We start from the raw sequence: 26999 nt of genomic DNA, 5'->3' as shown, positions 1-26999 counted from the left end.
ATATTTAATTGTATTACATATTTTGTTTTGTTTGTATTTTTATGTTCTTGAACTTATTGTCTTGTTTGCTCGAAACATTTTATGTTGAAACATTGCTAACTTTATAGTTTGATATCTTTAAAAATGAATCAAATTTGTATATACTTATACATTGAAACATATGCCCTTTTCTATCATTTTGATAGATTTTAAATACTTAAGACACGATTACGCTAAGTCATATGCGTAGTTTTTGAATCACTGTAATGTTTCGACTTTTTTGTTTTAATTTGGGTAAGTACATTTTAATTGTGTTTTAGGACGACCGTTTGCTGTGTGAACGGTTGTGAGAGTAGTGTGAAGTTCTGCTAGCCCTTAACAGGTTTAATTTTTTTTATATTCAATATCATACATATAATGTAAACATGTATATGATCATACAACACAGTGATTGTATAAAGCAATAAAGTTCAGACATGTTATACAAGATATGCTAATATATATAAATATAATTTTTTTAGAGAGAAAAGAAAAGAACAACAGAGGAATAGTTATGAAAAATGATGAGTTGTATAAAATCGGAAGAAAGCATACTGTATTTGTGTGTTTAGTTGTATATTCACAATGATCTTGTCAGATTGAAAAAAAAATAAACAAAACTATTTTAGAAAGATAAAAAAACTATTTTAGGAAGATAAACTAACATTAGAGTGAAATGTATATAAGTGGACAAAACATTATGAGAATTTAATCCGATTCCATTTTTGTTCAAAGATGTGTAATGTGTCATTACTGAGGGCTATTTCTTTCTCAATCTGGATCATTAGTTTCAGACTATGGACAAAACAATTACAATTTGGTACTTGTTTTTTGTACTTCATGTTTAAGATAAAATATTTCATCAATATAACCATAAAATTCACAATATTATTACCGTCTATTGATTTCAATGAGTTAATTCCGAAACTTACATTTAAGAAAGATAGTTTAACGTTTAGTTGCTGTTGTTCAAGAAAAGATGTTAATTGATTCCAAATAGGCTGGATGTGTTTGCACTCCCAAAAAATATGTTCTATAGTTTCAATGTTTTCACTGCAGAAGTCACACAGATTTGAGTTAGATAATTTGCATTTAAAGAGATATTTATTTGTAGCTATAATTCTATGGATGTATTTATATTGAAAATTTCTCAGTGGTTTCAATAGTTGCTTTATATGGCATGGTAAATATGTGTTTCCAATTAAGTTCATTTTCTCCAAAAAAGACTTGCCATTTATTTTGGATTTTGGAGTTTTCCGTAGGGTTTTTAATATGTAGTTTGTAAAATATTTTATTTGTTTTGTTTTTTCTTCCACGTATGTTTTCTACAAATGTTGTTTGAGTACATGGTGTATTATTTGTATTGATTTCAGATTTAATATGTATGGGTATGCTTTTGATTAGTGTGTAGTACTTTAGAAAATTATTTGAAGGTATTCCGTATATGTAGCATATATTATCAAAAGAGTAGAAATCCTTAATTCTGTAGTCATATAATTGGTCGACATATTAAATGCTTCGTTCAAACCAATCTTTATAGAAAAACGTCTTATTGTTTGAAGTTATGTCTTTATTGTTCCATAAAATTGTTTTGCTGCTGGTTTGGGTTTCTAAGTTATGAGTGACATCACTCCACGCTGATAGAACATCAGACAGAAATATGTTTTCGTTTGCAATTTCATGTAAGATAGTATTGCTGATGTTACATTCAAAGAGTAAGGAGTCACCATATTTTTTTAGGATTTTCTGGTAGAATAATTTCCATTTACTCGTATTGGTATTATCTAGGTATCTTTTAACCCAGCTGCATTTGATTGCATTCAAGAATGAGTCAATGTTCGTTAATTGGATACCTCCATTTTCTACAGATTGAATTAACTGAGTTCTTTTTATTTTATCAGGCTTACCATCCCATATGAAGTTAAATATTGCTGATTTTATATCGTTAATTACATCATTTGGTGGATTTGGGAGAACTGTTAATACATATATTAATTTAGGAAGTGCAAACGTTTTCAATACTGTGCTTTTTCCGATTAGTGTAAGTTTACTATCATGCCATGATTTTAAGCAGTTTTTAAAATTTTGTAATTTAGGTAGTATGTTTTTAAGAACTGTATTCTTTTCATTATTTGTGAAAGTAATTCATAACGTTGTGGCTTCATCGGATGTCCAATTAAATTTCATTTCTTTTTTATATAGAACATTACTTTGTTTTAATTTACCTACTCGTATCACAGTACATTTACTTTTGTTTAGTTTTAGACCCGATGTCATTCCGTAAAGGGTTAGCGACTCTATTAGGTTATGGAAAGAATCGTAATTGTCGTTTAAAAAGTAATTTGCATCGTCAGCAAATAGGGATTGTTTGATTTCTTCGTCAGGTTCTAGTGATATGCCTTTTATGTGTTTATTTGATTGTATGTGATGTGATAGATACTCGATGCAAATAATAAATAGCGATGATGAAAGCGGACATCCTTGTCGAACCCCCCGTTCAATGTTAAAACTGTTTGAAAAGAAGCCATTGTTAATGATTATACTATTAATATCGGTATAAAATAGTTTGACCGATTGAATGAGACTTTCACCAAAGTTCATATTTTCTAAGCAGGAGAACATAAATGAATGATCAAGCGAATCGAATGCCTTTTCAAAGTCTGCAAAGAATATTAGACCAGGACTATTTGAATTGTTGAAATAGTTTATGCATTCTTGGATAAGACGAACGTTTTCACCAATGTAACGTCCTTTTATGAAACCAGATTGAGATTCTGTTTATAATTGATGGTAATATTTTTTTTATTCTGTTTGCTATACTTTTAGTTGCAATTTTATAATCATTGTTTATTAAACTAATCGGGCGCCAGTTTGATAAGGATTCTAAGTTTTTTCCAGGTTTTGGAATAAGTGATAGAATACCTTGTTTTTGTAGCGTAGTTAAGTTTTCATCGTTAAATGAATAGTTAAGTGAATTAATTAGATGTGTTTTTATATAATTCCAGAATATTTTATAAAATTCGATTGTGATGCCATCAGATCCTGGGCTTTTGTTATTTTGCATTTCTTTTAGGGCTAATCCACATTCATATTCATTAAGCAATCCGTCGCATAGCTGTTTTTCCTCCTGGTTTAAAGCGTGATGAGTATTTTTAAAAGTATAATAATTGTACGTGTATAGTTGGTGCTCTGATTTGTTGTATTTTCCGTTTATTAACTATAATCTTTAGGTCTGTAAAAATGCAAAAATGCCCCTCTCACCCCTATATATATTTTTTATATTTAATACAGTACAGCGAAACGCAAATTATCTTATAAACGGGAATAACCATGCGACTACAGAAGTGTTTGCATAATTTAAACCATTATAATCTTCGATATTGATATTAATTACTAGTTTACTTTACGTTATAATTAACAAACAAACAAACAAAAACACGTCTTAATGCCAAGCTAAGCCTTTATTTGTCAGTCAGCATTCCGCTGAAACATGACTGGCATGAATGTGCCCCGACCCGGGATCGAACCCAGGACCTCTGGATTTTAACGCAAGCGCCTTATCCACTGAGCTACGGAGGCACGGTCAATTAGTAGAACATTCGCGTGTGAGCTGATATCGTGAATAATCACCTGATTTGTTGATCATGTTCATGTGATGGTCCAACGTCTACATGTACGCCCCATGGCACACACAAGAACACTGAGCACTAACAGGGTAAGTTAAATGATTAAAGACAGGAATTTAATGTTTTTTCTGATGAATTAAAATGTTTATATCGGTGTACAACATGCGAATTGTACATTGTGTTTATGATATTTCATGTTTTATGAGTTTCAAACATATTTAAGGTACAAATTTAATTGAAAAACACAAACACGCTAGAACATAACCATTACATTTTATTCGTTTGAACTAAGATCACAGTGCAGTGCCATTTAAGTCCCGATTGAATTTATAAAGGTACTGCTATCGGTATGTTGGTGGTTTAAAAACTCAAATAATAAAGTCAAGCATCACAAAAACAGTTGTATTTGTAAATTTAATAGAGTTTCAGAATCGAAGAAAGAAATCTAACATTATAAGTTTAAAGATTCATTACGAGTTGCGAATATGCTTAATGTCGTATTAAGTGTATGCAATTCGATAGAATGTAGGTATTCTTTGGCTAATACTCATTTTCTCGTCTATAAACAGGTAATGCACTGCTAATGTAATATAAATGTATTGTGTTACCAACCGGCTGAAGAATTTAAAGGTAATATCAATTTCATTATACAATTATGTTTAATAAACTTAATGAAATCGATCCAATATACAGTAGATGCTTATTTTAAAGATAATAGTAAAGGAATCTAGTATTGCTTATTCATATATAAGTACAGTAGAGCTTTACAATAATCGAGCTTATGCTTGGTGATATATTTAACATACAGTTTGAAAAAGATGAAATAGACTTCTATCACTAGAAAGGTCGGAGACAATAGAAGGTTTAGTTGCATGGAAACTTCTAGTTACTAGACAGTGTAATTTTTTATTTGTTTTCGTGTTAATGGCCAAAGAGATATAGTAACACTGCAATTGATCGAAAGTCCGACACAATATCATATTGCTATATTCGGTTATCAAGATAACTAATAATAGCGAAACAATAACGATAGGTACCTTTTGTTACACCACATAAACAAGAAGGTTTATCTACGCTCTTTAAACTTCAACGTTGCATGAACATTCGTACACGATAAATGTTCGACATTCGTTTCACATGATGGTTATGCAAAGGGACTTTTCGTGTGTCTTTATTTTAACTTAGCTTGAAAGCAGAGAGTGACGTAGCGGATTACATAGTAGCCGTTTACAGGTCCGATATGTTTTTATGTATTGGTACTTATGTATATGAGAAACGATGTGATTGGGTGCGATGTTACGAATATTATCAGAATTTTGCAGATGATAAGCATTTTCATCGTCCACACTGAGCGGGATCAATAAACTCAAAGAATTATTAAACTGTGTGATAATTATAGATTTTATAGAAACGAGTAAATTTGTGTTTTGTTCTCTTGTTTTTCGATGGTTCATCACATGTTTAATCGTATACATTTTGTTTTGATACCCAGAGGGTTGAGTAATTCTTAATATAGTATTCATTCATTCTTATTCGTGATGCATCTTTTTAGTAAGATTTCATCGTGGAGAGCAATATTGTCCCTGAAGGAATATTCAAGATATGGCCTGATAAAAAAATTTAGGATCGTAAGAAGGGACTATCGATAGTGTGTTAATTTAAAATTATCTTATGTTTTGTCAATCCTTTTTTAATTGATTCGATATGGTCATGAGGGGAACGTGAATTAAAAAAACTATATAACAATATATATGTGTGTGTGTGTATAAAACTTTAATATAGAATTTACTAAGAACGATTGGGGGTTAATGATTGGGGGTCTTCGTTTTATTTATAGAAAAAAAGACATCTGATAATTGCGTATTTTGCATTAATTAAAAAACAACATCTTTGATGTGCACTGTACCCATCCATTATTTGTCGCTCGTAACATTTTGCATTTCTAAGATTTGCACCTGCTTTAAATCAACGCGGCGCATATAAATTACACGACGCCTTCTTGTAAATATGACTGGTCAAATCATAGCAGTACAGGGTATGCCGTTATTCAAAGTACGGAAGTCTTATAAAACCGTTGCATGTGCTGTTAATTTCCAAATATAATGTTTCTTTAAAATGGCATTTAACTAATGGAATTTCCCACCCATCATTTTATGGAGATGTTTTGAAGCGTGTTCGCAATTAAAATACCTTAAAAAATGTTTATATTAAACATTTCAATTTAAGTAACTCATTTTTAACAAAAGGATATAATGTTAACGTACTTAAAAACACATGCTTGTTAGTTTTCGATTCACTATATCTTTCTTTTCTTAAAATTTCGAATTATTAATGGAATGACCATTTTATATGTTTGATTCTTAGATATTCAATAACCAAAGCTGGTCTTATTGGTAATTCGATTTTACAGTACTGCCCTTTAATATGTTTTATTTTTATTATACAGTACTGCCTCTTTAATAATATTGGATTTTTTTTCACGTCATCGTGATTTCGCTTCAAAAATGCGTCATACGACACACTTTCACTGTTCTGGGCTACATTGATTTTTTTACATCAACTTGTCATGGCTTCTTAATTAAGTCATACGACACACTTTCACTGTTTTAGGCTGCATACATAGGTCATCGGGTTTGTAGCGTTACACTATGTTAATATTTTCTCTCTTACGGGCGTTTCTTGTTTGATTTATTTTTTGTTTTTATTGTTTAGCAGTCACATAAACAACCAAGCTATATTATATAGATCTTTTACACCCATTATTGCTGCTTCTTTATTGCTATTTACTTAAATCTTTTTCTAAAAAGAAGGGATGTAGTTGACACTTGTTCGTAATTTCATGTCGTCGTTCCTAAAAAATCGGTAACTCTGTTGCACTGGTCTCTTTCCTACCATTGAGTAATTAAATGGTAATTAAATTGAATTTGTTTTAATTCTCTTTTATTATTGTTTAATTTGAATTGCAATGCTATGAGGTTAAATTTTATTTACACTTATATGTACCATGAATATTGCTGGGCCAAGTGTTAGGTTGGGCGCTCTAAAACCAGTTTAACCCCTCAATGCTTTGCATTGACCGTTCCAAGGCGATGACCCCAGTTTTATGCTTATATGTGTTCGTGTTGTTTTGTATTGTGCTGTTTGTACTGTTTTGGCAATTGGTCACTTGACCAACTAATTGTATATAATGAGAATGCAATACTGCTCCAGCAGCTGAAGCTTAACTTCTTTATATTGTATATTTTTTTTATAATACCGACATTTCATAAGTATCTTAAACTTGCTATAAGAGGCATTTTTATTGGTGCGACAAGTATTTAAAGGCTTTAAAACTGTAAAACGGCATTTATTTTTAGTTCTCTCGTCGCTCATTTCCGATTGTCATGGAATTCTAAACCCAAAATCAAAGTATAAGAACAAATATACCAAGCAAGTATTCTCCAACATTTCAAATAGCCTCAACCGTTTTCCCCACTTTTTTATAAACATTAAATTAAACAAATCATTCTTATGTTAAAACAATATTGATAAAGCAAGACTCTTTGGTATACATGTATTCATCAATCGTTTAATATGCGCTAATGATAATAAATGACGTTTAACAAGTAGGATAAAGAAAATATCAGCACATGTTGTTTTCTCATCTCAGATACCCCGAAAATAGTAGTCTCAAGGCATAAGTTATTTACGAAGACAGTTAACCATTAGGCAGAATTAAAATACAAACTTTGGGCATAATATGACGTAACGCTGATACGAAAAAGAAACATATTTTAGTTTCACCGCACGTTTTCCTTTAAGTTCCAGCTTTGCTTGCAAGGCTGTCCACATTTTACCACAAGAATAGTAAAACATGTGTAAACCAATAACAATGAATTTCACATACAATCACATGATGTTTTGCTTGGATAATTGTGTGTGTTTTTTTGTGTTTGAAGACCTAAACATACCACTGTGCCATTATACTGTAGGTACAGCTATGTATGTAGTGTTGATTGACATGATATACTAGTTATTAATTGATTAACTAGATAGATTTTTTTTAGATTTTCCATCTATTCAAATGCCTTACTAATAAAACAAAAATTGGACATAGATTTGAAGATTCCGTGGCAAAAAGATTCTAATGACTTTTATATAAAATTTTAAGTTATGGCTGTTCCCAATTAAATTATTAATAATTATAATACTTATTTTATTAAAGTATTAGCACTATCTGGACATGGCGAAAGACTGTCACAATTTACAGGCCAGACTGGCCTACAAAGACATATAATTTACAGGCCAGTTGTCAATTTCACAGGCATCAATTTTATATTATTCCTGGAGGGACATTGCATAGTAAATTTCAGAAATAAATGTTAACATGAGGTTGATGTATGAAAGGGCAAAAACAGTGTGAACAGCCTGATTCGAAGAAATACATTAAGTGTAATTTTCAGTTTGGGAAAAATATTTAAACATATTAACATACAAACTTTAGTTTAATTTATGTACTTAACACAGATGTATTAATATATTAAAAACGTACACCTTTAATTATCTTCCATTTTACTAACATGCCATAACAGTAAACTGTATATATAGAGAGTGACAGACATAATACAGCAGACTATGCACATGAATCTGATTATACACAAATCCACCAACACGAATCATGTTTGTCTGTTTCCATTTTCAACAATACTCTAGTTAGATTTCTTTTCGAGAGTAGATTGAATTCAAATTATGAACACTAATTATGTAAAATTCAAAACTTCTAATGGCAATCTGTTATGTGTATCTTAGACATATCCTCCATCTTCAATGACAACCGATTATCATTAAACCATGTTAATTTTATGATGTACATTGATTATTTCATTTTTAGCACATCTATTTTTTTGCAACAACAAATAGCTATTGTCATCACCTGGGCGTCGGCGTCTGCGTCTGCGTCGGCGTCCGGTTAAGTTTTGTGTTTAGGTCCATTTTTATCATAGAATATCAAAGCTAGTGCATTCAAACATGTTAAACTTACTTACTATCATGAGGGGACTGGGCAGACAGAGTTAGATAACTCTGACTGGCATTTTGACAGAATTATGTGCATTTTTTGTACTTAGAACATTGAAAAATTGGTTAAGTTTTGTGTTTAGGTCCACTTTATTCCTAAAGTATCAAAGCTATTGCTTTCATACTTGCAACACTTACTAACTATCATAAGAAGACTGTGCAGGCAAAGAAATGTAACTCTGACTGGCATTTTGACAGAATTATGGCCCCTTGTATACTCAGAAAATTGAAAATTTGGTTAAGTTTTGTGTTTAGGTTCACTTTATTCTTAAAGTAACAAAGCTATTGCTTTCATACTTGCCGCACTTACTAAAGATCATAAAGGGACTGTGCAGGCAAAGTAATGTAACTCTTACTGGCATTTTGACAGAATTATGGTCCCTTTTATACGTAGAAAATAGAAAATTTGGTTAAGTTTTTTGTTTAGGTCCACTTTATTCCGGAAGTATCATAGCTTTTGCTTTCAGACTTGGAACACTTGCTAATTATCATAAGGGGACTGTGCATGCAAAGTTATGTAGCTCTGACTAGCATTTGACATTATTATGGCCCCTTTATACTAAGAAAATTGAAAATTTGCTTAAGTTTTGTGTTCTGGTCCACTTTACTCCTAAAGTATCATAGCTATTGCTTTCAAAATTGGAACACTCGCTATCATAAAGGGGACTGTACAAGACAAGTTGCATAACTCTGGTTGATATTTTGATGGAATTATAGCCCTTTCTTGACTTAGTAATATTATGTATTTTCTTTAATTTTGTGTTAAATTTCACTTTACTTCTGACGTTTCAAGTCTATTGCTTTCAAACTAATTCTTTTCTTACTATCATGAGGGTACTGTACCTGGCAAGTTGAATTTGACCTTGACCTTTGAATGACTTTGACTCTTAAGATCAAATTATTAAATTTTGCTAAAATTGCCAAACCTATATATGATTAGATTTGATTCATTCTTTGAAAAAACAACACTTACCTGACATACCACAATACATTCCACCCAAACAATACCCCACGCACCACCCAAGATTCCCCCACAAAAAAAAAAATTGTTTCCATGTTTTTCTTATTTTTGAAAGACCATCTAATAAATGACCCCACCACACACACTATACCCCACTCTCACCCCACCCCTCCGACCCCCACCCATTTTTTTTTAAACAAGGTTAAAAAAACACAAATATTTATTTTTATTATTTTATTTTTGAGAGACTGTCCAATCATCCCACCCAAGAATCCCCCCCCCCCAACAAAAAAAATAAATATTTTGTTTCTATTTTTTTTCATTTTTGAAAGATAGTGTGATAAATGACCCACACCCACACTATACATTCCTCTCCACCCCCACCCCTCCCCCTTTTTGATTTAAGTATTGAGATAGGTCCCTTCACCTTTAAAAAGAAAAATATATGAGCGGTCTGTACCCGCTTGGCGGTTCTCTTGTTAATTGTCATTTCCTCTGAGCATCGTTTTTCTTTTTATTGTCCCCTATCTTGGAATATTTGCAACATGCGTGCAACGAAATGAAAATTCTTAAATGTCCGACTACTTTCGCGAGCTTGCATAATTCTGAACAATTCTCTTAATTAATCGATGTTGCAATGTACTAATGTCTTACGAAAATAAAGTTTTATAATTGGGAAATATCTTTATCCGGTAGCCACAAATTAATGTTGTTGTGAAAACTGCACGTGGGTTACATTTTTTAAACAAACATTACAGGACAATAAGTCCGACGATATTGCATTTCACCGTCTGTAGTTATTGTATTTGTGTAGACGTATGATAATTTAGTTAAGTTACTTTAAACCATCAATTTAATGTATGCGGTCATAAGTTGTAACTCTATGAGTCTGTTCTTGATTGGATTACACATCTATGTATTTTCAGTCTTTGATCTGTTAATCTTCATCCTTCATCAATGTGGCTTCAAGAAAGAAGGATTTACTAAAGGTTATTATTCTACTAGTAGGTGACAGTGGGTAAGCAATCTCTCAATTTGAAATCAATCTCGTGTACACACATGTGAGTCTGTTTGCCAGTAAAGGTGCATGTTATGTGCATATATAAAATTGTATAAGCATTAATGTCGCACTTTAGAAAAATAAGGAAGATGAAGCTTTATGATACCAATATCTTTTATCTTGCGCAAACATTAAGTTGTGATTGATTTTGTGTATAGTTGATTGTAGACCTGTTTGTTATTTAATAAACGAAAAAATCTGAAATTTCTCGCGGTACCATACCATATATTTTAATTAAGCTCAGAAATTTTGCCCAAATCATGTCATTCCATTGGTAAAAGAAAGCGAAATGAGTGAAAATGCTTAAATGAAAGGTTGAACATGTTTAAGATAAGAATTTGACACAGTAAGCAATATATGGCATTTGATGGATCATTTAGGACTTTCTACAATAGTATTTTATTAGTAAGGATACTCAATACTGTACCTAATTTTCCAAAGAACATGCACTAGATATATTGGTAATGTACTGTTTTGGTGTTATTAATTAAATGCTGGTAGATACGATGCTATCATTTAATAGTGTTTTGATTACTTTATTACGTTGATATTTCCAATATCATTAATATATTATATGTACTTGAGTTGAGCGAGCTAATATGTTCATCATTTTATTTTTATAACTCAGGGATGGTTAAATTGTGAAATAATGAAAACATTAACAATACTTAATTGTGTTTTATATATTAGTTAAATGAAAGATATTTGGAGGAGGATTTATATACAAACCATTTTGATAAGGAGGGGGTTGCAAATGAAGTGGCTTTCGCTTGTAGACAAATGAACTTGTCTATAGACACACAAACCATTGAGATATTTCCATTCACAATGCATTCATTAAATATAATTTGCATGTTCTTTTTCTCGCAGTGTCGGAAAATCATCTTTGATGAACAAGTATGTCAACAAAACGTTTAGCAAAGAATACAAGGCAACTATAGGTGTAGATTTTCTTACCAAAGAAGTAATGGTAGATGATCGTCGAGTAATAATGCAGGTATTGTTTTATATGTATGCTGTTTTTTATTCACTATCGTTCACAATAAACAAATAACGTCTACGTCGCAAAGGAACACACTTCCAGTTTGTGGCCGTGTGACAGTTATCAATAAAATCTATGTAGGAGGAGGCGTTTTTTTTAAGCTTACCAGTCTGCATTGTACAGTTTCATACAAACATTGCTGAAATACTAAGAAAGAACAGTACAATCAGTCTTGGTACAACAATGCATGCCAACAAAATAAAAATATAGCACAGAAATACTAATATTTATGAAGGTAAATAAGAATTACACAAACGTACAAACATTTATGAAGGTAAATTAGTTATACAAAGAGATTCGTCCAATGCACACTAACTTAAATAAATATTTGTTAAATGCGTTTTTGGTATAACTGCATAGGCTATTTTGCAGCTGTTTCGGAGCCCATGAATTGTAGGGGTTACCATTCTAAATAGAAGGTTTATTATGCCCATTTATAATTTTGCCAATAATTGACAAGATGTTTGCTATTTCTAACATGTTTCATTCTTAGAAGACATACTTGTTTTAACATCTGTGTTGTTTAAGATTAAAAAAGGCAATATTATACTTTAATTATTGTGACAATATATGTTAGATAACTAATTAGTGACTTCTCTGGTATTATTGAGAGTTATAAAGTGTAAATTAAACTTAACAAATTGTGTAGACTGAATTAATGATGATATAGTGGCACTGACAATTGCATCTGTTAGTAATAGTACAACTGCGAGTGTTTACTTATAACAGAGATATGAACATTCCTAATTGCACACAGATCGTATGGAAACTTCAGCTGAACAATTTCAGTGCTTGTTAAGTGCTCACAAACCTCATTGTCCAAATGTAAAGGAAAGTCAATATGCATTGTAAATGGCATATTTTTGTAAGTGTTTGTTTTGATCTATTAATGATGTTTTTGTTTCTTAAAGTTTCATATATTTAATAAAATTAATGTATTTTTTATATTCCATTTCTTGGCTTTCATGTTCTGTAATTCTAGCGAGATCTCAATAATGATATCTGGGCTGATTTCTAAAATGGTTAATGCTAACAATTGCCTAGGACAGTACATTATAGTGCGAGAATTCGCTTAGCTTTGGCCCTCTTCAAATATTGTTGTTTTTTATTGGGACTTAATCTTTAGAATTCTGAATATATTTTGTTTCTTTACTTGCAAAATTGTATAATACAAAAACATTATATGCTGATTCACACTCTTTTAAACAAAGCACATGTTTCACTTAGATAGAAGCTCTATATCTATAGGCTATGGACCACTGTATCAAGGTAGAGAGGAGGCTAACAATGTATACATATTTCGCCTCACCATTGTTAATTGACCGAGCAAGTGTTTAAGCTCCACTGATTTGCTATGAGCTGCTGTTTCCAACCAATTAACATCTCAAGTGTTCTGACCAAGTGGGAAAGAATTGTTTAAAAACTGCCATATGATTTTCTGCCGTTTACTCTTCCTTATTGAGAAAAGTACTGCTACGTACATGTATTGTTAAATTATGAGATAAAGAAAAGGTTAAATAATGAAACTGCAAATCTTTAGGATGCTCAGAGGTCAAATCAGTGTAGATCAATTTGAAAGCAGAACTTGATTAGTTTAAACCTATATTTAAGCTTGATTTCCTGGAGAAACGCTCCCACATTGGGGATAAAACTCGTGACCTCCCGATCGCTAGGCAGACACTATTGAACTTAATTGGTTACTCTACTGTGCTTTATATTTTATGCCAATATAACAAAGTGTCCGTCTCAAATGTCATTTTCCTGTTTTGGTGGAAACAAACTATGGCTTATATGTACTATTTAAAATTATGATAATAAACAGGTACACACATTATTTTAAATATATCTATTGAAAACAAAATTATTGTTTTTTAAATAATGATCACGTTGTTCTGTCTTAACTTTGAACTCTGCAACGGTTACCTGTAGTATGAAGGCTCATTGCTCTGCACATTTTCCGGATTTGGAGCACGGCAGGACAAGATGCGTTCCAGAGCCTGGGGGATGGAGTTCTATCGCGGCGCTGACTGCTGTTTGCTGGTGTTCGACGTCACCATGCCAAACATGTTCAAGTCCCTGGACAGCTGGGTCGATGAGTTCTTGATACAGGCCAGTCCGAGGGATCCAGAAAACTTCCCCTTCGTAATTATTCGCAACATAATTGACTGGAATGAAAACCGTGCAGTGAGGTTTGATGAAAGACTTGCATTTTAGAGAAAGTGCTCTGTACCCAAGTTAGACAACACTAAATTCAAGTGAACTCGCATATGCATTGTGCAAATTTGTGTTGCGAACTTCTTTAAAATGTGAACATTTTAGTTGGGAACTTCTCAAATATGTGAAAAACGGCCATCCTATAAGATGGAAGTTAACCCTCATTATGACGTAATAACCTTAAACTTTAAAGTAAACCGACTTAGGCCAACATTAGGTTATAGTAAATCCACTTAAGCCAACATTACGTTATAGTAAACGCTTATAAGCAGTGAATTTGTATGCCCCCGAACCAGCGGTTCTGGGGCAAATTAAAATCGCACCGTCCGTAAGTCCGTCCGTTCGTCCGTCCGTCCGATTTAGTTTCCGCTCAATAAGTCAAGCAATTGTCATCAGATCTTCACCAAACTTCATGAAAATATGAAAGGCAATAACATCTAGGTCAAGTTCGATAATCGGCCAAATTGATCCAGACACTCGCTCAATTACTCGAGCAAATGTCATAGGATCTTTGTCACATTTCGTGAAAATGTGTAAGGTCATAAGATCTAGGTCAAGTTCGAAAATCAGCCAAATTGACGAAGACACTCCTGAGTTACGGCTCTTTAATCATCAAAAAATTGAATTTGTTTCTCGTTTCCGCTCATTAACTCAAGCAATTTTAATTGGATCTTCAACAAACTTCATAAAAATATGTAAGGCAATAAATTATAGATTAAGTTCGATAATCAGCCAAATGTACACAGGCACTTTTGACTTATGGTCTTGAATTATCATAAAATTGCGTTTCAACACAATTACTCAAGTTACTCCTATGTCGCTTCAGATGTAACCTTCATATTTGGTATGCATGTGTATACGGACAAGGCCTTTACATACGCACACAAATTCTGACCACTTTGACATCGACCTTGAACTTAGGGTCCGCGTTTAGGTTTCGAAAAAGCGTTTTTCAGGGACATTTGTCTTCCGATCGCGACAGCTCTTGATTGGCTTCATATTATACAGCCTGTGCCTTTTGGATTGGTAAAAAACGGGATAAACCATGCAATTGAATGTGACATTGTTAATATAATAATGAATACAGTATTCCAATTTTGTATAAGTGAATGTTTAACTGCATTAAAAAAATTACTAGTATGTTATAAACCTACATTAGACAACATTAACACCTAATAACTGACCACAGGGTTAGTAATATGTTTCATAGTTAATAGCATAACTTGAACTTTTACATGCTAGTCAAAGACGACACTTTCCTTCTAAACTGGTTTATCGATTACAAAAAGTTTTCCAAGAGCGAGGCTCACTGATTTATGTGTGTTTGTGTAGGTTTCCGCCAAGCGAGCCCAGGGATGGTGTCATTCAAAAGGTGACATCCCATACCTCGAGACGAGCGCAAGAGATGCCATAAATGTCGAGCAAGCTTTCCAGACAGTTGCAAAGAACGCCCTCTCCTAAGAAACAGAGGTGGAAAACTACGAATTGACATCACGCCTGGACGATGATCGCTCCGCCCACTTAATCACGTGGCTTAGCGGTTAGCAAACCTAGACAAGTTAACACCAAAATGGCTTCTTTGCCTATAGATCGCATATAGATTTACGCGATATTCCGGATGATTTTTATGGGATTTTTCACACCATATAGCACTTGAAAAAGGGGTTTGTGTCATTTAGTTATTCTGCAAATGTAAACAATATACGTTTATAGAGAACATCAGCTATTTATAACGGTTTTTTCGGTACATCAAACACTCTCTCAAACGCTTTCTTACCGAAATCGAACCTGTTACTACGTGTAATGGTGGTATAAGCAATACATTAACACGTCTACACCGGTATGTACCCATGCTATTTACGAACATATTAACGAAACATTTTTCCCCGTGTATTTGACACGAAATAGCGCTTTATACCTGGGATTTCGTTGAAGTTTAACGCGCTTTCTGACGCCGAGTGGGTACCTAAATCCAACATGTCATTAGGTATAAAAGTGATATTAATAATATAAAACATTGCGTATTGAACATCTATCAATCACTGTAATTGAAACTGCAAAATAACACAATCAGTTTGGTCATTGTCTGATATAAAGTAGCGTTGTATGAATAAAAAGTCGGTCAGGCTACCAGTATCAGACGCTCGCGCAGGTACCGACTTCCCCCAAGTTACCGCATTTATTGGTTATATCTGTAAAAATAACTCTTATACAATGGCATTTATCGATACGTTTTTATCAAAATAGTAACATAAAATGGTTTTCACTTGTTTCCGACACACACACAAAATCTCTATTTATACCGGGGATTTCGTTAAGTTACGCAAAGTGGGTACCAATATTCTCTATTATTTTACATGCTCACGTGATACAATTCGTACTTAATAATTATTAGTTACTGCTTATATGACATTTCCAGTTTTTGAAATAAATTAATGTTCTATAAGGGGGATATCTGTAATTCGACACTTTGAAGGTTCAACTCGCTCTTGTCAAGACCGCATTTCCGCGTTGGAAATGGTAAAAATTTAATTCATCTAACTTATTTTTCTGGATACCGAATGTCAGAGTTACATAATCCCTATTTACATCGTTTTTGTCCTATATGATTTCCGTTTATTTTTTCGAACAAAATAAACAAATCTCGTTGAAAAAAATGAGAACTAGGTATTCGATCTCCAAGTGTGGATTAAATGCATTCATTGGTGACACCACATGTCTGCACATGTGTAGATATTAAGATAAGATATCACGTTTCACCTTCTAATAGCATGTATAATGACAATCTGCATTACTATCAGAGTAATAAAACTCTAGCATGAATTAGGCTTCATGCTGGGTTTTACTTCTCTTAAAGTAATGCAGATGAACATTGCTTCTATTAATCACCTAGTAACTGATAAAACTATTTAAAAAACATGAACTATTATGTGATGATCAGATCAATAACATAAACTATTGAAATCTGCTAGTATATTCGATAATAAGATATTGTAATTGTCTTTGACAGTGTTGACGTTCAGTTGTTCGTGGGGATGACCGTATGCATTTATCAATCTCTAACACTTCTCGAGATCTCTTTTCGGCTTTGGAAACGAAATAAATTAAATGCCACCAACTAATCTTTCAGAATATCGATTGTCTGAGTAACATAATCCCCATTGACATCGTTTTACCATTTTTGATGTACGTTTTTAAAGAGAAAAACAAAAGAAACTCGTTGAAGTTAAAGTGAACCTAGACAAAGCTTGTCTAGAAAATGGCGGACATAGCTAACTCGCGCGCCCGATTATTCGATCTCTGATTTGTAGATCAATTCCTAGATAAGGATTTGATTGACAGTTGGCGAAATGCCCTTTCCTGAGCAGATACGACTCAACAACGACAAGAATAAGCAGGCGTCAGAGGGTTGTGGATGTTGATTTGACGTGGACATGTGGACACTCGTTACTTTGTTATGTCCTTCATTGTTGCTGATTAGGAATAGCAAAACATTAAGAAATTGGGATTGTGGTTTTTATTTACGTATATTATGAACACAAAGTAATGCACTGTAATATTTGATGGAAACTTTAAAATGATGACATGTTGGTTGCGATATGGGTTTGAAGGACTGAACATATTTTTAATTGACATGTTAATTTATTTTACGGGGTCTCCGGTTATCTACTCCCCATTGACAAAACAGTTTTCTAAGTTATTTATAATTGTGATTTTGTATCCAGTAGGGATAGTGATTGTTACAGAAAAATACACACACTCGTTTTGGCAGATTCATGTCACCTAAAACAAGTTTTTTTGGCCTTTAGCAAGGGCAATATATAGGCCTCTTCCCCCAAGAGAAAGGTTCCTTTCCCCAAAATGATTTTGTTTAATTATGCAATTTTCCCAAAGCTTACTTTTGGAATGTGTTTACCCTTTCTCAGTTTATCATTTTTCCCAAAACGGAATGCTAGGCCCTTTCACCAAATCAATAGGCATTTTATTTTTTATTTTGTTAATGTACAACTGTTTCATGTGGTGTTTCGTTAACTGCAGTGAAATACAGTCTTTACACGTAATAACAGAATTTACATTTGCCGGTACCCGTTAAATACCTCAATTGCATAGCAGTCAAATTGCACAATATGTTCAATTTATAATTATTAAACACTGTATTAGTATGATTAAACTGGCTTTATATACACACACACTAGTTCCTGTAAACCCATTTCCGACAAATGTCTTCACTTTTTTAACATATTTTATTGAAGCGACAGTTCAGTATTTTGGCTTTTAAATTTGGCTTAAATGACTGCTCAATATGCCAACAGATGACATGGAGGTATCTTAAATTGTGTTTAATGACTAGACACTCGTCTGCAACATGTGGTTTATGCAGGGACCCAAGTATAGACCCCTAGGTTTATGACACCATGTTTTCTTTGTAATTGTCTGGTCAGTATCCGATCATAACGAGATAATCGGTGTGTGATGAACAAAGGTGCAATTAAACAACGGGATAAAAATGCAACAAAGAATGTCCAAATTGATGAGAACAATTAGATAAAACAATTACATTTATCAAGAGCATTTATTTAATTTGTAAAAATGTAAGTTTTTTTGCAGACATATAAAGATTCAATGTAGTTACTATTATGTTGCGTACATAAAATCGATCTTTTTGTTGCTTGTTCACATCCGTATTTGTTTTTGTTTATCAAATTAAATTTATTCTAAAATACATTCAATTTCTGAGAATTTAAGTTAACTTAAAATAGTCGAAGAAGTGTCAAATAAAGAGATTTTGTGGTAACCACATACCGAGCTCTTAGATTGTGCTCAACTCCCGAGTTCGTTGTTAGTAAAAAGCAAGTAATAACAACAATATTATCGTTCCAAACATGCATTTCTTTGCATGCTTATGTTTTATTCAGACATAATTAGTAAACTTATATTCGATGTTGTGCTTGATTATCAATAAATGCGATGAATGTGTCAACCTTCTCTATATGCGCTTATTCGAATTCCACCTATTATGCCAACCAGTGGTCGGAGTCTTAAATTTGAAGTTGCGCGTGACGGCAATCGTCAACTGGTCTATATAACGTACGTAGACGTCAAAGATGTATTATGTGAAGACCTTCGGATTTCTTTTACACATAGACCTATCAAACGTTAGGACGAGTATTTAACAAAGATTCAACGGTCCAGCTAATATATGTATTTACCAGGTTTTCGACTATATTCCCACCTTCAACATTATCAATACGGAGGGCCTACAACCGCGAACACTTTACGAAGCAACTGACAGCAAAATGCAGATTTTATAAATCAAAACGCTGATGGCATTAAAAGACCGTTGATAACGCAAACATAAATCATGCTATGTTTGTTCTATAACTAAAATATTTGTTTTAATGAAGTTCCAAAGGACAACTCGAAATCTTAATTGTACGACTTTCATTCGAGGTTTACCGGTAGACGTTGGTAAAATGCCTCGTTTAATATATCGTAAAGACCAGTTCTTTGTAGTGTAATTTCCTGTTTAATAATACCAAACACCACAACCACTAAACAATTTATGTGCATCTAGCAAGCACGAAGATATAAGGCAATAATTAAGACGCGCTAATGTGTATGCTACGGAGACAGAGTAGATCCTCAACGGACCAGAAATGTATATGAATCGTTAGCTTGGCACTCGGTTCAAACTATGAAGTATAAATTCATTTTTTCCCAATTTCCTTGTAACAAAAGATCAGGTATTACTTTAAACCTATTTATTTCAGCTAGATTGCATAGACAGCATAAGACTTATTTGAAACGCTCTCGAGTCCGTTTCATATGATAAGAACCCGTACTTGTTGTCTATAAGGGAAATATTTAAAAAACGCACCAACATCGGGGATCGTCACCGATACCTCCAGTTCGCTCATTTCAGTATTACAGCAGCACGGTAAATGGTCAAACCTGGAGATGTATTTTGAGTTGGGAAATGATAACACACCTTACAGTAGTGCAAACTATTTTATATAACTCGCATATTTTAAGGGTATTTTTCAGTTCATAATCTACACGGACTATCGAATATGTTAGTATATAAAACCCTTTGTTTATGATCGGAGACCGGTCGGGTGGTATAAACTTCTAGTGTGTACTTCTAGTATGTATTATCTACTCTAGGTCCGTAGGCTACATTACACAAATAATGCTTTGCTGTAACAAACAGCTATGCTTCATCGCTAAATTTACACAGTCAGCCGACGATTGGTGTCTTCACTATTTAATTATAATAACATTTTAAATCTTTTCTTGCGAAAATCTTACTATTCCCTACTGGCAATGTAGAAGTCTAATGATGTTATACTTTTTTTTTTATTTATTAAGAAGCGGACATTATAAACACCTACCCAGGGATTTAGCTAGTCTTAAATGAAGTTAGCTTACCAACAATACTCTGAAAAGGAGAGTATACCATCATGAATGTTTTACGGAAATCCTTTTTTTATCAGTGCGTAAATGTAATATTCGAACACAAAATATATTAATACCCTATTGTCACTTAAAAATCAGTTTATGTTGCACCAATGTTTTTCTACGCAATCAGCGTTTGTTCATATCTGGTCCATCTCTTCCATATAGTTTTTGAGTGTGATACGTCACAGCCTACTGAAGGATCTCGTCGTGGATACAACTGTCATTTTGACGATTTTTGTGTGAATAAATCTGATGCAAGTGTGAAGTTCGGGCGCCCTAAAACCGGTGCAAAATTCCAAAACGTTTAGGTTTAGTCACTTGTTTGTTTATGTAGAAATTTGTGTCTCCTTCTTTGGAAACTGGTCACGTGCCATATATGAAGCTACTCGTAGCGATGCTGCTATTAAAACTGGGGTTTAAATGTATTTACTGTAAAATCATTACTTTTCGTGGGACAGTAATTTTAGTTGATTTCGTGGGTTTTCCACGAAAACGTCATTACAAAACACAAAATGCAATACCGGATAATAATAATGATTGTACAGTATTAAGGACCTCTTAGCGAGGCTGAGGATGAAGCCGGATGTTTACGTTGTTTAGATTTGTTGGACCCGCGAGAGGAGTCCTACTTAAATCCCAGATGATTTAGAGCAAGCTTTGGCATTTATATTTTTATTTCAGTCGTGTTTTATTTCTTGCAACCACTTAAATATTGTTTATTTGGAAATATACCGAAGAATTATAGAAACCTGAAATACATAAATATATATGGGTAACCTTTTTCTATAAAATTCTTTAAAATCGACTCTAAATGAACAGATACGCACGATGTGTTGTAGAAGTAGTTGTTATATATTTACAAATATATCAACATACAAACGTTAATTGAACGCGCTAATGCCAGATATTGGCAATCTTATATGACGCAGAGAACTGACAGCATTATACACATAAGCTTGCACTACGAAAAATGGTTACGGTAAACGAAAATAAAGGCAATTAAAAGGCTTGATATAGTAATAGATTGAAACCATGCACAATCCAATGCAATCACAAACGTAAGGTATAAATACAATAAATATTTGCCTCCTATATATATATATATATATATATATATATATATATATATATATATATATATATATATATATATATATATATATATACATATATAAACGAGTTTAATGTTACGTTTTAATGATTGTATACATCTGAATAAAGCTAAAGTCGAACTTTTTTTCATACAGGTTTCATCTGCCTGAGGAATAAGGTCTTTTATTCCACATTTAAATACCTGTAACATTCACATATTGGTTTAGTACTTGAAATAAATATCTTAAAATTAGAAAGATCTTTAAAAGTCGAACCTCGCAGAACACTAGTTACAAAGAAAGCCCCTTAGTTATTAACCCGTTGTTTAGCCAGCATAAAATAACATTGAAGGTTAATTATGTTCTGATGAAAATGATTTGTTTTTATTTAATAATATTTACAATATTCAAACTTAAGTTTTATAAAGCACAAAGGTTCTCTGTCAAAAGTTAAAATTTACAATAACCTATCATCTATAAGACTGAGTCATATTTCATGTATAATGTTAGATCAGCATTGACGCATGAGCATGAAACAAATACAGAATAGAGTTTCAAATAATAATATATAATATTATATTATCAAATATTAATACAATCAAAATATTACGTCCATTTGCTAACGAAAATAATAAAATAAATAATGATGATAGTTTTCTATGAAACATAAATCTTTTTGAAGCCTATAAACATACCCAATAAACGTTTAGAGATCGATTCGTCAACAAACCAATGTGTGTGACATATATTAATACTTTATAAGAGGTTCACTCATGTGCTGCTGGTGTTACATAATTTCGCTTAAGTCACTGCAAACGAGAAAAAACTTTCCTTTGCATTTATACAAATAAACGTAAACACCATAATATTTAATGGCTTTTGAAGATTGAATGTTATCACAAATTGCATGATGTTTTGTCAGAAGTGCACGCCCATATTCCCTTAAACACCGAAACTGTTATCGGAATCAATCAGCGACTAGTTGGTCAATATTCGGTAATTAGAGTGATCCATGATTTATCTATAAATATAATCTTCTCAAAGGTTTTAATGAACAGCTAACACTTTAATCGGAACAATAGTGCAAATTGTATTCCTCTGTTGGCTGTAAACTACAAGACTGTTATATTGACTGCTGTTTCTATACGTCCATTTATCGGAAAGAGAATTATTCGTGCTAAGAGCATTTTCGTGTTATGTTGTTTTGAAAAAAGATGGATTACCGTCAGAAGGAAATGTGTAGATATGACACGAATTGTCACCTCGGTTTGTTCAGATTTAATCTGATAAGAAGCATTTGAAGTTAATAAACTTTTTAAAAAGTGTTTTACATGGCTTAGTGAAAACCGTGCTTATGTTCACTGTACAACCATGTATATAAATACACACATGAAGGACTTACATTCTATTGTTGAATTGTGCAAGTTTAAGGGATGCTACAATTTAATACTTCGATATATCCGTTACGTCAAACATTAAATATCTTCTGTCCGACCACAAGTGCAAGAGCAGACGTTAGTATGCCGTACCGGAACCACGTGGTCCCATTGGAACCTACGGAAGAACCCGAGCAGTTCCGACTGAAGAAGACGGTGTTTCTAGGATACACGGACGTGAATGCGGGCAGCATGTAAGCGTGATTCTTAGCAACTATATAAGCATATCTTTAGGAATACTGGGCTTAATGCATGTGCGTAAAGTGTCGTCCCAAATTAGCCTGTGTAGCCTATGCAGGCAAATAGGGGCAACCGACACTTTCCGCCTTAAACTAAACTTTGCTGTCCTTCTTTTATACTAAAAATACAATAAAAGCGGAAAATGGTTTCCCTGATAAGCGTGTACACAGGCTAATCTGGGGCGACACTTTACGCGCACGCGTTAAGACCCCCGTTTTCCCAGAACATGGATTATTTTAAACTTGGTAAGTGAATCTTAATTGTATGGAAGGTCAGATGCTTATAGTAGTGCAAATATAGAGAGGTTTATACTACCCACACTGGTCTGCAACTATTGATAAACAAATACAAATTGCAAATAGACACCAAATAAAATGTATATAATATTGCATTTTAGTGTTGTTTTTTTTTCAATTAAGCGATAATTATATTTATATATCTTGGACGCCATCTTGGATTTCTTAGCCCTTCGCACTGTTGCACCAAATAATTTTGCATTGTGTTATCTACAGAGACTAACGAACATTTTGGTACGCGAAATTCTCAGTGTATGATCGGAGGTCAGTTACCTTCCTAAATATGCGAGTTGTTTCAGACAGTTTGTAGCTCTATTAGAGGGATGCTGTCGAATCCGTTTTAATGGGAATAAACAGCACTTGTTGTCTTTCGGATTGAACACTGGACCACCGGGTCGCACGGCGGACATCATACAAAAAACATAAGTATCTTTTGGAGTTGGGAACGTATAAACATAAATTGTGAACAGGTCTTCGTTTCCGTGTGTTTGGAGTGTACGTGTGGGTCGTGTCTTCTATTTTTTTTTTATTTGTGTTCGTTGCTGCGTACTTGATCCGGTGTGATGATAAGGTTGCATGATAATGTTTCTCTTTGGCTGTTGCAGCTGACGGTTCAATTTGTGTATATTTAACTAGTAGCTTTTGTCTTAACTTGATGTCCCATGAAACTTCGTTCCCTAAGAGAAAATTGCAGTCCACGGTATCATCACATTTTTATTCACGCAGGTGAATTTAAATGATGTGCCTGGAATTTCGATCAAAATAGACAAATTGAATTTTGTTAATTTGTGTCTCGCTCTGGGAAAACGGGGCTAAATGCATTTGCATACAGTTATCCTGTTAAGATCACACTGGTTAATCAAGGGCGACACTTTCCGATTTTATTGAATCATTCGTTTAAAGGAAGTCTCTTCTGAACGAAATTTCAGTGTTGGCCTGTGAATATCCTGTGAAGACTGTACAGTTTAATATGGGACAACACTGTTCGCGCATGCATTAAACCCCATTTTCCATAGTAGAGCTCATATATTTTCCCATTCTAGACGGGCTTTGCTAGGAATCACTATGAAGCGCGAATATTACGACGTTCAAATTCCGGATCTGTGTAAAGAGCGGGTCGCCGTGGAACTGCCCGGGATACTTGACCCGCGGGACAAGTCGTATTCGCCTCTACAAGTCTGGAACTTGATATATGAGCAAGTATACACTAGACTTGATAATTGAGCCTCGTTCTAGGAAAACTGGGCTTAAAACATGTGCGTAAAGTGTCATCCCAGATTAGACTGGGCAGTCCGAACAGGATATTCCGGGACGACACTTTCCGCCTACACTTAATTTTCGCTCAGAAGAGGCTCCCTTTAAACGCCAAATTTCATACAAGCGAAATATTGCCGTCTCAGAATAGTCTGTGCGAACTGCACAGGCTAATCGGGGTTGACACTGTACGTACATGTATTAAGCCCAGTTTTTCCAGACAGAGGCTAAATTATTTCTTTTATACACCGTATTAAGAAGTGATGTTAAATATTGTCACTTTAGTGCGATTTGCTTGTTTTGTCGCCTTTGTGTTTATTTTTCAACGCACGAAGATTTAATTTCCTGTGGCGATGTAGTGTTATTGATTCTTTTATTTTCATGTTGTTATAAAGAAAGAAATGCAATCCATATTTATAATATTTGTATGTTGTACATTTCTGTTTCAATGTAATTTAAATGGAACAGACATGTTATAAAATGTATACATATATAACAATTTGTTTCATTATAATGTCACAATGAAAGTATTTGTCTCAATTCTTTTGATTGCAAATGAAAGTTTAACAGTTTTGTCCTCATCACCTTTATAGCTTCAAGTTCGAATTGTTTCAAAAACTCTATTATATAGAGAATAATAGGTTAGTGTTGATTATAGATCAGGTTTATCTTGCGAGGCTTAGAAAACAAAAAGCACGAGCCTTGGCGAGTGCTTTTTCGTTTTCGTGCCGAGCATTATTAACCTGATCTATAATCAACACTGACCTATTATTCTATTTATCCCACTTTTGATTCAGTAAACTTTTTTTATTTAAACAAAATAAGTTTTCACGAGTGTTTGTCGTACTTTGATAATGACTGTAGTGTAACCAAGGTCAGTGTATTACTCCGCGTTCCAAAAATAACCGCTGATCAAATAATCATTTTTTTTAATCAGAATATCGTTCTGTAACAAAGTGTCGAGCGTTATTAATTACAATTTTAATAATATTGAATTGCAAATCTTTAAGTTTTATGATATCAATATGACATTAAGTTGTTATATACAAGGAACTACATTTGTTTACAACGTAGCCTAACACCACACACAATTCACTTTCGATATCAAACTATCGAGTCGATCACGAGGTGCACATTATTTGCTTCTTTGTTATAATATGTGGTTATTTCGTGACGAAATAACAAAGATTACTTGGATTTAAGCTAATTATATACATTAACATTTTGAATGTTGAAAGTGGCACTAAAGAATTGTGAGGCAAAGTTGTTCGAACGCTGGTGAACCGTGAAGTGACTGGGTGGGGCGAACATCAAGATCAACTTGTTCGACGGTAGACAGTGGTTGTCTAGGCTGCATTTCAGCCATAGTTTCGGTGCGTGAAGGTGTACAAGAGGAACTGTTGGATTGTTACATTTACTGGACTGAGCAAGAATGAACACTTTTGCAGCTGTTCAACAGATATGTTGGAATAATTGGTTAAGGACTGGACATTTTTGTGCCCTGTTATTGCCATGGTTTCAGTGGGTGGATATTTGTATTTCGAAATTGTTGGACCAGGAATTTGCGAACTGAGTGGTTCGTTATTCTCTTGTGCTTGAGAAAGCCGGAGTCTTTTGCCATGGCCTTCAGCATCTGACCTAACTTGTTGACACCCAATTGTTGACGCAAGAATCACCGGGATGCAGTGTCATTTGTGCGTGTTGCCAGGTAGAAAAGATGCTTTGAAGAAAAATCAGATGGAGGCATATCCGAGTACAGCTTGTAAATTAACACAGGATTTCTTGGTCCAGACGATTGTTTTCTACGGTCAAAGGGGAGCAACTCACACTGACTTCTTCAAAGGGGAGCAACAACAACAGAACCTATTTGCATAGTGTTAAATTTACCTAATACTTGAGGTTTTAATAAAAATAAATGACAAAAAACACGTTTTTTTGCTACTTTCCTTTGTTTTAAGGTCATTAAGATTGACAAACATTTGAGTTTGTTTTTATTATTGATGCACTTGGCAAACACAGGTGACGAGGTGCGTGGGAAAAAGTAGTCCCGGTTCGGCGGTTGATGACGTCATTTCGTGCCATTGATTATAGCCTTGCCGTTGATTATAGATGAAATTTAATAAACGGGGCTTTAATCAACCGATTTCGCTGTAAAAGTGGGATAAAATATAAAAGTGATAAAGTGACGAAAGCCTATATAACTTTTGATAGACCAAGGTCATGGTTACACATTAACTGTTGATTTCA

General features: G+C 33.5%; 1 pseudogene; it reads left to right on the top strand.

Annotated features, from left to right (window-relative positions):
- The first annotated feature begins 10604 nt into the window (after positions 1-10604).
- LOC127840459 (ras-related protein Rab-7a-like) lies at positions 10605-17398 on the top strand (annotated as a pseudogene).
- The last annotated feature ends 9601 nt before the right edge of the window (positions 17399-26999 follow it).

The sequence above is a fragment of the Dreissena polymorpha genome, chromosome 8, assembly GCF_020536995.1.
Source record: "Dreissena polymorpha isolate Duluth1 chromosome 8, UMN_Dpol_1.0, whole genome shotgun sequence".
Classification (NCBI taxonomy): domain Eukaryota; kingdom Metazoa; phylum Mollusca; class Bivalvia; order Myida; family Dreissenidae; genus Dreissena; species Dreissena polymorpha.
The sequence above is the reverse complement of the archived record's forward strand: the minus strand, read 5'-3'. Positions and strand labels throughout refer to the sequence as shown.